We start from the raw sequence: 12,384 nt of genomic DNA, 5'->3' as shown, positions 1-12,384 counted from the left end.
CTCTGGATTGAGCCCAGGTCCACGGCACCTTGCAGCTCAGCCCTGTGGGTCCTGGGTCATTCTGTGCTCCCCTCTTTCCTTTCTGTATACCCTTTACACATAAGTCTTTCTAAAATAGGACTAAATTTTGTTCCTTAAGTATTTGGAGATTAACGATATCGTTTTAAAGGAATATTGAAAGGGCCTGTCATATTCAATAAAAAAGGGTACTGAAAGAAAAAGCCATGCTTTAACCCAACACAACCACGTGAGTGAATGCACTTGTGTTAGTAAGGTCAGTTAATGACCTTGAGCCCCTGGGGCAATTTCAGAGCTAAGTAGGCCTAAGAGACCAGGCCAGGTCCTTTTTCTGATCTCTCAACTGGAAGATCACCAGTTTGGTTGGAGAGATGGGTGTTGCCAGAGGCCAATTGGCAACACTAAGGCAAACATTAAGAATGGCTGGCATGGATTCAGGCCACTGTCCCCACGGGTAGGGAGCCCCACACCAGTCAAATATGGCTCCATCTGGAGCCTTTCTATTTGTAAGCTAGGAACTGAATCTCACAAATGCTCCCTAGTTACACAGAAAAGGGCCTTCCTTGGCCTCTGAAAAATAAAACCAGATGGGATTTTGCAAAGAGCTGGGGCACATAGCCTCCTTGGAACTGTATCAATACACTTGCACTCCTGGCTCTGTCCTGCATATCCAGACTGGACAAGGACTTGTAAGCCAGAAAAATAGCCCTGCGTTAAGCAACCAGAGTTTAAGCCTTGGGCTCCTGGCCTGAAAGGTGTGATAGAAGGGTGTGCTATTGTTATCCTTAAGGGTTAAATGGACCACAAGGCCACACTCCAAAGGCAGCCTGGAGGGTGCTGAGGACTTAGGTCTGCAGGGGCTGCTGGGAAGGGATGGAGCCAGTTTGTTCCAGGCGGGGGTGGGGCTGGGGGGTATGATGTACTGCTGGTTGCTCCTGACTTACACAAGACATTCACAGGCCTCTGAAGACATGTTTTTCCATTTGGGTCTTCACTGAAGATTAGGTAGGAGTGGGGAAGAATTTGGTGTGAAGGAAAGGCATGTCACTGGCTTTTCCCAGGCCATGACAGCCAGGGGGTTGACTGGACTCTGACTGCCCTGCTCTTCGGCAGGATCCCCCAACCACTGAATATTTCCAGAAATCCATGAAGGAGTCTCTCACAGCTCATGAATAAATCTGGACATACACATGGGATGCCTGCTATTCATTTCTCTTCTTTTCCCCAGTCCCCAGGGTCCTGGCTTCTGGTAGCATTACAATCCTCCCCCTACCATGGCTCTGCCATCGGCTGCCCTGGCTGAGACCATCATCAGCTTCGCCAGCTGCCTAGGAGTGGTGGCGGCAGAGCCACCATGGGTATTGCTCCTCTGCCCATTGCCAGGCCCCGCTGCCAGTGCTGCTGCTGGTGGGAAGCCCATGGGTCTGCGGCTGGGGTCATGTGGCATTCTGCACCATACCCCTCATCCTTCCTGCTTGTATTTGTACAGAGATCCCGAAGGAGTATCTTTGCGACTTCCTTTATGTCTGTTCTCTGCCCCAGGATTCAAATGTGAACCCTACAGGTCTGGAATAAGAGACAAATATTAGTAAAATAAATACCCCCTTTGAATTCCAAATCTCTCTCCCTATCTTCTGAGCCAGGTCTAAGGAGACTTCTAGCTCTTTCTCTGAAGATTTCTCTAAGAGGCTCCTAGGTCCTGTATGCAAAGAAGCCATCTTTAGCTCAGGCTGGGCCTCAGCCCCACTGGACACTCATTAAACATCACCCAAATCCCATCCCAGTGCCTTGCATTTCAAAGACTGAAAGGGGGCCTCTGTTGCGTCTGGAATATGGGTTAACTCCCTTAGGGATGACTGCCTGGCAGGCTTTGGGGACCAGATCTGCTGGGTAAGGCGTCAGGGAAAAGGCCTTCTGCTGTTAGCATGTTGTATCAGAAGCAAGAGTTTCCAGAATATCAGACATCATTATTTTCCAAATCCCAAGATTAGCCTTCAGTCTTTTTAAAAAATTTTTTTCCAGTAGTAGGATTTGAATCCAGGGTCTCTCTCATGCTAAGCAAGCCCTCTAACACTTGAGCTACACCCTTACCCCTTTGGTTTGAGTTTAACTTGCCCAGGCTGGCCTGAAACTCTCTATCCTCCTGCTTCTGCCTCCCAATTAGCTGGGATTATAGGTGTGTACCACCTCATCAGGCTTGGCTTTCAGTCTTGAAACAGGATGTGTATTGAGGGCCATCCAGGACTCAATGCCTGACTGTTCTTTACACACTTGCATAAAAGAAGCAGTCTAACATGAGCTTGCATTTGCAGAGCCCTGGGTTCGATCTCCAGAACTGAAAAACAACGACTTTGCTTAGCAGCAAATATACTGGCTCTGTTCAACAAAAATCCATTGCTCCTCTACTGCCCAGACTGGCAGCTCTGACCAAAATCTGCTTTGGTTAGAGTCTTCATGCTCACATCTGTGTGCTCACCAGACTCATGCATTCAACACCTACCATCCTGTGCCTGGTGTGTGTCAGGCAGAGTGTGGAGCACAGAGAGGAGGGTGTGGGGAGAAGCTCAGGGAGGTTCCTAGTGGTAGTAGAGACTGAGCTCTAGTCGAAGAAATAGACAGGCAGAGAAGGGAGTTGGGGGGGAGGTAGGAGATGGGAGGGGTGGGAGCTCTATGGGCCCCTTTGCGGGTCACCAAGTAGTAGACCAGAGGTGCTCTCTGTATGAATGCACCTGCTTTGTGGCCAAGCTTGGGAGCTCTGGTGGCTGCACACAGGAATGTTTCGGCTGCCTGAACTGTGAGACTGAAGGCCATGTTGGAATCCAGTAGTGTTTCCTGGAGTTTACCTAACACACTGTGTCAGTCAGCTTTCCATTGCTGGCAAATATGGGAGACAAGCCACTTAAAGGAGGAAGGGTTTATTTTGGCTCACAGTTTCAGAGGATTCAGTCCATGGTCACTTGACCCTATCACCTTGGGCCTGTGGTGGCACAGCACATCATAGTGGAACCACATAGCAGAGGAGGTCTGATCACCTTGTGGCAGGTGGGAAGCAAAAAAAGAAAAGAAAAAGGGGTCAGTGTCCCGATATTCCCTTAATGTGCACATCCCTAGTCATATAACTCCCACTAGGTTCAATTCCTAAATGTTCTGCCACCTCCCGATAGCACCACAGTCTGGTGACAAAGCCTTCAGCATATCGGGGGACATTTATCATTCAAATCATAACACACTCTTGGACCTGATCTTAAGGGAAAATCTGTGGCTTAGCTTCCTTGGGTGGGGAACATTGCAGACCTGGCAAGGGCCCCAAGTTCAACCCTCTGCTCTGTTCCTGGAGATGCACCCTCCAGACACCTTTGGAAGTGACCAGGGGAAGCAGGAGTTGAGGTGGCTGGCTCAGGACCACTGTGCTCCTGGCTGGAAATGCCAAGTGCACAGTGATAAACAGGTCTTCCTTGTACCTGTAATGGGGATTGTTTTGTGACTATATATTCTGGTGTACAAATGGTTAATTTTTTTCTATTTGTTTATTTTACTGAACTCAGTTTAGCTAACAGTCCTGTCCCCCACACCCCACTCCCTCCCCTTCCCACATGCATAATTCTCTTTCAAGATTGGGAAACTGTCTTGCTAACTCAGCCTAGCTTTCTTATCTTCTGGATGCTAACACAGTGCCTTTTGGGTAATTACTGCCCTTCCTTCCCTATTGTCTGGTAGGGTCTGGGAAGCTTATATAACATCATGGCAGCAAGGATGAGGTGGTTGGCAGTGAGTCCTGGTCCAGATCATCTTCCTACCTCTCTTGTTCTGCTGGGCCATTGCATGCCACCTGCTTTTGATGTTTGTATGTCATCTGTTCTGCATCCTAGATGTCCCAACCCAAGATCTCGCCCAATAGCCTGGTCCTTTCACTGCTTCTGGGAGTTCAGGGAGCTTGGGAACTCTTAGCAGCCAACACTGCTCATGATGGAGGGTGGGACGGGGGCTCTGCGTGGCACATCCTTATCTGGCCAGACAAGTCCCTCAGACACTCATTCCCTTCCTTTGGTGTCTTGTTAAACACGGGACTTCACAATGGCTACCGCCTCCCAGGTTCATCGCTGGAAGCCAGGTGATGGCTTCTACATTGGGAATGCCCTCAAGCTGATGGGGTTTCCTCTTCCACTGGGGTCTAGTCCAGAGTGATAGGGCTATGCATTTCTTCTCAGGAGCCTACCAACCTCAAAATCAAGTCATAGCTGCTCTGCCTTTTCTTTTCTCAACAGCTGGTGAAAATCAGGTTATTTCATTTTGTTTTATGGGAAAAAACAATTTATGTCAAGATGTACGATCCTCACAATGATGGCGAGGATCGTATGCAAGGTTTGCCCAGATCTTGGTGCTTAAAAATTAAAGGCTCATGTTTAGAATAAGAAGCAAAACCAATCCAAGACAAAATGGCACTCTAACACTCCTATGTGGATAGCCACGTTTTCGAGACTTTTCATCTCTACATTGCAAAAGTTGACATGTGAATTCAAAAGCTATCTCTATACCATCTGCACCTGAAGATACGGATGTAAAACCATGGACCTGCTGCTGGAGTAGTGGGGAAAGAGTAGAGGTAACGAAGGAATGGAAAAATACCCACTTTAATATCTAATTATTCCCTCACTACATGTACAAAGGATGAACATTGTTTTCATGAGTGAACCAACAAAGCTTGCCCTTCAGGAGCCCTGAGCCAAGGGAAGCTGTGGGTCTCTTACTCAACAGACCTTGAATGAGGAAGATTGTTTGTGAGACACAGCCCTGGTTGGGCCACATTTGTTCTTGTGCAATAAAAACCAAAAGGGAACTTCTGCTTACAGGGTTTCTACAGAGAGAGCTGCAACTATATCCTCTAGCTCAAGAAGCAGAAAAAACATCCCAGGTGAGTGAGGATGTGAAGTGGGTGCCCACATGCTGTCAGTGGAAGCATACAGCTGAACCGCTTCGCAGAGGGTGTTTAGGCAAGAGCTAGCAACCTTTTAAATGTGCATGTCCTGGCTGGCACAGTGGCTCAAGTTGTAGAGCGCTTGCCTAGTGAGTGTGAGGTCTTGAGTTCAAACCCCAGGACCACCAGAAAAAAAAAAAAGTAAATATGCATGTCCTTTTGTCTTTTTTTTTTTTCTTTTTATAACAACATACACTGGAACTAGTGCCTAAAGAAAAAACATTTTTAATTGTTGTGCTGGGGGTACATTGTGGCATTTATAAACGTTCTTATAATATATCAAATATATCATACTCGAATTCTCCCCTCCATCATTCTCTTTTATCCCCCTCCCCCCAATCCTGGAATAGTTTCAACAGTTATAATTTTTACATTTATAATCTTGTGTACACAGTAGTTGCACCATATTCACCCTCCTATACCCTTTCCTCACCTCCTTCTCCCCTCTCACTATTACCAACCCCCAGACAGGACCTGTTCTGCTCTGTTCTCTGATTGTGTAAAAATAAATAAATAAGATTTGTTTAAGATTTTAAAGGAAAACAACAATTTTAAGAGCTAATCCTGCAAAAATGTGAGCACAAGTAGGCATAGAATTTACAGAAAGATTTTCACTGACGTGTTTCTAATAGCAAAGAAAAAAAAAAACACCCTGTTTGCTATTGATAGGAAATTGGCTGTCTCAGTCTGTTTGTGCTGCTGTAACAAAATATCACAGACTGGGTAATTGTAAATAATAGAAATGTATTTCTCATAGCTCTGGATCAGAAAAGTCCAAAATCAGCATCTGGTGAGGGTTGCTTTCTGTTTCCACGATGGTGCCTTGTCATTAATCAGAAGGTGGAGGGGCAGAAGGGGCTGACTAGCTCCCACCCCCCTCATTGTAAGGTCACTGGTCCCATTCCTGGGGCTCTGCTCTCATGACTGAATCACCTTTTTTTTTTGAGGTACTAAGCCTACAACTTGAGCCACTCCACCAGCCCTGTTTTGTGAAGGATATTTTTGAGATAGGAACTATTTGCCCAGGCTGGCTTTGAACTGCAATTCTCCTGATCTGTCTCCTGAACAGCTAGGATTACAGGCGTGAGCTACAGGCGCCCAGCTGAATCACCTCTTACAGGCCCACTTCTTGATATTACTGCATTGGCGATTAAGTTTCAACACATGAGTTCTGGAGGGATGCATACATTCAAACAGTGGCTCTGGAGAAATAAGTGATGCTATACTCTGAATTAAGCAGTATTAAGTGGACTGAGGGTGTAGCTCAGGTGGCAGAGAACTTGCTAAGCATGTGAGGCTCTGGGTTCGCTGAAAGAAAAAAAGAAAAGAGAAAAGAGAAAGTAGATACACTGAGAAAAAAGATGTCCAAGACATAGTTAGACTGAAGAAAATATAACACCAATATTCATATTAACTTTTTTGTAAAGTGCTCTCCACTCTCCCCTCCCCCACAGAGAGTGTGAAGGAGAGTAGGACCTTTATTTCAGTGTTCTAATTTGTTAACTTGAATACTAATATTGTACTTTTTTTTTTTTTGCGGTACTGGGTTTGAACACAGGGCCTTCACCTTGAGCCACTCTACCAGCCCTATTTTTGTGTTGGGTATTTTTTGAGATAGGGTCTTGCAGACTATTTGCCTGGGCTGGCTTCGAACCTTGATCCTTTGATTTCTGCCTCTTGGGTAGCTAGGATTACAGGTGTGAGCCATCGGTGGCCGGCGCTAATGTTGTACTTTGAAGAATGAGTATTACTACTGCAGTATTTTGTACAGTAAAGGAACGGCAGCACACAGGAGGCAACTGGCCCGCCCAGAAGACCGTGAAGAAAGCGTTTCCTTCTGCACGCTGAGCCCTACTCCCATGCCTCACTGGGACTGCCACTCTCCATGACTTTCTTTCCATTCCATGTTGCCTGTGCAATCAATTGACTGTCAAGGGCAACTGACTCTAAGGTGTTGAGACTGAGGGGAGAGAAGGGGTACCATTTACAAAAGGGCAATTCAGGAAAGGAGCTGAGTGTATCCTGAGAAAACGTGGATGGACCTGAGAAGGCACTGGTATCACTCCTGTGGTGATGGGTGAATTTTCTGAAGCAGGATGAAATGAAAACAATAGGAGGAGCTGGGTGCCAGTGGCTCACAACTAATCCTAGATACTTGGGAGGCAGAGGTCAGGAAGATTGTGGTTTGAAGCCAGCCTGGGCAAAGTTTGTGAGAACCTATTTAAACAAAACAAAACAAAACCCCAAAAAACCCATCACCAAAAAAAGGGCTGGTGATATGGCTCAAGTGGTAAGAGTACCCACCTAGCAAGCACAAGGTCCTGAGTTCAAATCCCAGTGCTGCAAAAAAAAGAAAAGAGTAGTAGGCCTAAAACCTCTGGGTCTGGCTGAAGAAAAGGACAGCAGTGAGGGAGACCAGGAAGTCTGGGAACTAGTAAAGGAAGGTGTGAGTTAAGGGAGAATGGCAGGGATGATTCAGATACACAGCCAGTGCAAAGGGAAGGAGAGCTTGGCAAGAGGCTCTTCAAGAGAAGCTTTAGGAAGAGTTGAGAAGGAAGCTGAACTCTAAGAGGGAATGGGTGTGGGTCACCTTGGAAATGCTAACAAAGGTGACTCAAGGCAGCAGGACCCAGGAAGTGTGGAGACTCATGCTTAGTTCTGCAGGTAGAGGGCAAAAGAAGCCAAGGCCTGAGGACCTGGAGAACCCATAGCAGCACAGCGGCGAGGGAACATTAAGGTCCGAATGGAGTGGACAAGGGCAGCTTAGTCCTTTCATAGCAGGGGGTGGGCAAAATGAGGGCCACAGCAAATAAACCTACACGCCACCAACCTCTGTGCTCCAGCTTCCCAACTGGAGAGCTGGGGCTGCTCCTGTGGTGCATGGACGTGCCCAGCTCCTGACCTGATCTTCGCCTGGGGCTGCGGAGGGAGGGAGGGGCCTCTCAAGCACCCATAGTCCCCAGGCCCGTGGCCTAGGCCCCCTTAGCTTCTTTGTTGATTCGCCACAGTGCTGTTGTCATGTCTGTATCTCAAGCCCCCAAAAGGTTGGGAAGCACTGCGTATGTGGACAGATGAGGCCCCATGGTGCCGTGGGGATTTCGATCGCGGAGGCAGCTTTCAAAAGTTGCCTAAGCCTCTCACACCTTGCTGGTTACACTGTCTGGATCTTAGAATGTTACTCAGCAGAGCTCTCCCCTGTCCTTTCCCTCTGCCCAAGAGGTGGCCTCCAGGGTTACTGGGTGACAGACAGTTCAGGTGCTATTGTGGAATGGGTGGTGCATTTCAGATGAAATGGTGCTCCTTCCTGCTAAGGAAACAGTATCAACTTCCTCCCCTCTGAGGTCAGAAAAACAAAGCAGCTTCTAGACCAATACCGAACATCTCAAATTCTTCAGAGATGTTTTGATGGCAGAAGGAAGGGCCGCTTCAAAGCTTGGCTTCTAACTTCACTTGAAAAATGCTTATTTTACATCTGTTCTAAAAACAGAACCTTAAAAACTGTAACGACACAGCATGCATCCCCCAAGTGTCACAGGCACAAACGTGAGCTGGCGGAGCCCCTAAGGTGTCCGTATAGACTTCAGGACAGTCTCTTGGCGCCTCTGTTGAATTAAAATACCTGCGGTTGGAAGGAGGACTGTTTAAAGAAACCGAGTCTGTTTGCAAATTCTTTGCTGGATCAAATCAAGTTTTTACTGTTCTTTGCAATCAAAACAAACAAATAAATTGGATGCTGTGGTTGAAACATATATTGTCATCTACAACTTTAGATTTAAAATATTATCTATTTGTTGTCATGGTTTCAATATTCTCATTGACTTATCTAAAAAATATTTAAATTCATATATGAATAACATTCTCTTACCTGTTTTGTATAGTGAGGGTCCATGTAAAATCTGGTCTCATAAATTTGAAAACTACTGGTGCCCAGATGTGGAAGAAAGCTTCAGCCAAACCCTGGCCCACCATATATCCTGGCTATCCATGCCATATGGCCATAGGCTTGTCACTTTCCCTCTCTGAGCCTTCAGGTCCCATCTGTAAGATGGAGCCAATCACGCCTACTTAACAGCAATTTTGATCCCTAGAGATATAACAATGAGCCCTAATGTATCCAGAGCACAGTAAATACTCAGGAAGCCTTCCCTTCTCCTCTCCCCGCTTTCTTCCTGTGCTCCCTAACATATACAGACAGCATGGGGCGCCTAGACCCTCCCCTGATGGAAGACACTATCGAGGCGGAGTTCACCAGCTCGGGGACAGCACTTGGAACTCCTGAACTGTTGAACATGACTTAAGGGTGCGCCAGACCCGGGTACGAGTTTGCGGGGGTGTCTGTGTGTGAACACAAGTTATTCTACACAAGCACACTGCTTGCCTGCTGCAGCGTTTTGGGGTTGCTGCCGGGTCACAGCACTTGACTTGGTGAAGAAGCCTGTGGGATGCGTCTTTGGCAGCTGGCATTTCCTGCTGCCTCAGAAGCGCTTTCCTTTTCCATTAGCACAGAGCAACCCGGCGGAAGCCACTACTTCACCTGGTACTCTGGAAAGTTGCAGCGTGCTATGCAAATGCTTTTCTTGGCCCCGGAAGTGGAGGGAGGTTTGTTGAGAAGCTGTTCTTAATTTTTCACTTGTTGAAAAATTACCCCAAAACAGGAGGAGGCACGGAAATTGTGCAAATTCCATTTGATTACCGAGCAGAAGCTAAGAGAACAAAGTACTAATGCTAGGCGTGTGTGTGTGTTTGTGTGTGTGTAGCCCTACAGTGTTTTTTATGGTGTTTGCTGGCTTCGAACTCTTGATTCTTTCTCTTGCCTCAACTTCCTGAGGGCTGGGATCATAGGCTTGCCCTACATTATTTTATTTTAACATCACCCTCATCACTCCACATTTCCTGAATCAGTGTCCCCAAAGGGAGTTGAGACAGCCAGGAAGGGACTTTACAGATGAATACAGGGATTCAGGTGGCCCTGGGAAAGGTCCAACTTTCTTTGAAAGGGAACTGTAAAATAATCTAGTTTGTGAATTGCAGCCTTCACAGTTAGGACTGCCTGTCTCAAGATAATCTTGTTTAGTTTTGGGGGACATAGTAAGTCAAAGAAAATAAAGTAAAATAGAAAACAAAAAACAACAGATGTGCAGGCAAGAATTTTGCCCCTTCAAGGAGCAACTAGCAAGAGTCTAGCCTGCAGAGCAGATACTGTAGGTGAAGAATCTGTTTGGAAGGAAGCCTGTGGCAGCCCTCTTAACTTACATTCAAAGGAAAGATGTCCCATTTTCCATGACAGGCAGCCCTGCCAATACCATCAGGAGGAAGGAAGCTCTCCTTTGTATCTACAGGTTTATCCTTGAATGCTACAGAAGCAGCAGCCTACAGGGCAAGGGGAAGACAGAATGTCGAGTTTTAGAGCTCTTGAGTAAGATGGATATCACCATAAAAGGCAGACTAGATATTCTGGCACTTGCTACGGATGCAGCCCGCACACAGCAGCAGGATATATCGCCACTTTGCCATCTGATTAAAGTCAGCCCAGAGAGAACAAGTGGGCCACATGGCATTACACCAACCAGCCAGGCTGCCAGCTACAGACTCTGGTCATGGAGTCTGGTAACACTTCCATCCCACTTCCCACTACCTGTGGCTTATAGAACCATACACTCAATTGGCGCTTGTGTGACCTCACAGCTCTTACTGATTATAGTCCCCTTTTACAGATGTTGAAAACCGAGGCTCAGAAATCAATGACTTGCCCAGTGTCAAAGTGCTAGAGTCAGACCTGCAGAGCACAGCTTCTGTGGAAGTTTCCATTCCCCATCTGCTATGGCTTCAGATGGGCACATTCTTCAGAGGCCACTGCTCACCAGCACCTCCCACTCCTGATTATGTAGGTGAGAAGGCAAATTATCTCACACTGCCCTCTGGGTGTGTCATCTGGGAGTGTTTATTTTCTCATGAGGTTGATCCCTGGCTACCCCATGGAAGTGGGGAGCTAGTGATGACAAGGAATGGAAACTAGGTAAAGAACTCAAGGCCAGACTAATGGAAGCACAGATTTTCCACTGTTGAAACATCAGAACGTCCCCAAAAGTTTTCATTGCAAAATGTTCACCCAGTTGTGAAGGAAACAGGATTAACTTACTGCATCCAGGAGCGGATCGCTTGGCAGTCACATGGAAAGCGGGCTGAGATTGGAACGCGAAGGGTAGGGAGGGAAAAATCACCAGGGTGGAAAGTCAGGACAAGGAGGATTCCAAACCAGGAGGAGAACTTTACACACACTCAGAGAGAGGTTGCCACCGCAGTGGGACAGGCCTGGTGCAGCACTGGCACCTTCTCTTCTTGTGTGTTGCATGCTTAAACTGGCAGGGAAGGGGCACAGTCACCTGCCTGTGTCAGAGAGAAAGGCTCTTGCTAGCAGGGGAGTGCAAGATTCTCAGGCTTGCTAACTCTTTCCTAGAGTCCCTTGTGTGTTCTGTCAGCAGTAGGGAAAGGGATTCTAGCAAATGACATCCAGTAATACTTTAATTAACTGCAGTATTTTGTGCTCCAATATGCACCAACAAATCAATTCCAGATGGGCAAAATGAGAGCTATTTACACAAAAAAAGCAATCCTTTATTTTAAAAAATTTCAGATCTCCCAAAGGTGTAGAATTCTGAGGGTCCAAGAGGTTATTTTGATGGATATGAGGAAAGTTGATTTCATATGTAAAATGTAATGGTAGTCTTTATGTCTGCCGGGTTTTCATGAGTCTGTTTCCAAGGCTAGTGTTTAAACGGCCATTGCAGTCAGTTCTAATGATTTTATTTTTAGGAATCTGACTTGGAGTAGATGAGAAGCGTGGAACACTTGCCTTCACCCTCAAGCAAGCCAGTTATTTTGAGACTTCTCTTCCTAGGGAGAGGAATTGCATTTCCAGCTGTGAACTTCTGGCACCGCCCCTTGCATTCTGAAAACAGGGAAGCAGGCCTGCTTGTCCAACAGCAGTGGGGATGGGATGGGTCTGGGTAACATCCCTGCACTCGGCAAGCTGCCTGGGCCTGCTCTCTCTCACCCAGTCTGCCCAGCACTGCTCCCTTGCTCTTGGTTTCTCTGCTCTCACTCCTGTCTGATCTGCACTGGGGAGCCAGCCTAGAGGGGAGGAAAGCAGGCACCCTTTTGGGACACTGGCTGGAGACCTGGGTGCTAGTCCTTTGTTCTGCCAGAGCCTTTTTTTTTTTCCTCCAGTGCTGGGAATTGAATCCAGGGCTGTGTTTCACAGGTACAGTCCACATTGAACTTTCTCCAGCTTGGCACCTCTAAGCCAGCTATCTCGGAAATCTTGTCTATAATAACAGCCATAGTGAGTTATTTGTTTTCAACAACAAAGCCATTTCAAAAAAAAATTTTTT

Source organism: Castor canadensis, chromosome 11 (genome assembly GCF_047511655.1).
Source record: "Castor canadensis chromosome 11, mCasCan1.hap1v2, whole genome shotgun sequence".
Lineage (NCBI taxonomy): Eukaryota > Metazoa > Chordata > Mammalia > Rodentia > Castoridae > Castor > Castor canadensis.
Note: the sequence above shows the minus strand (reverse complement) of the source record.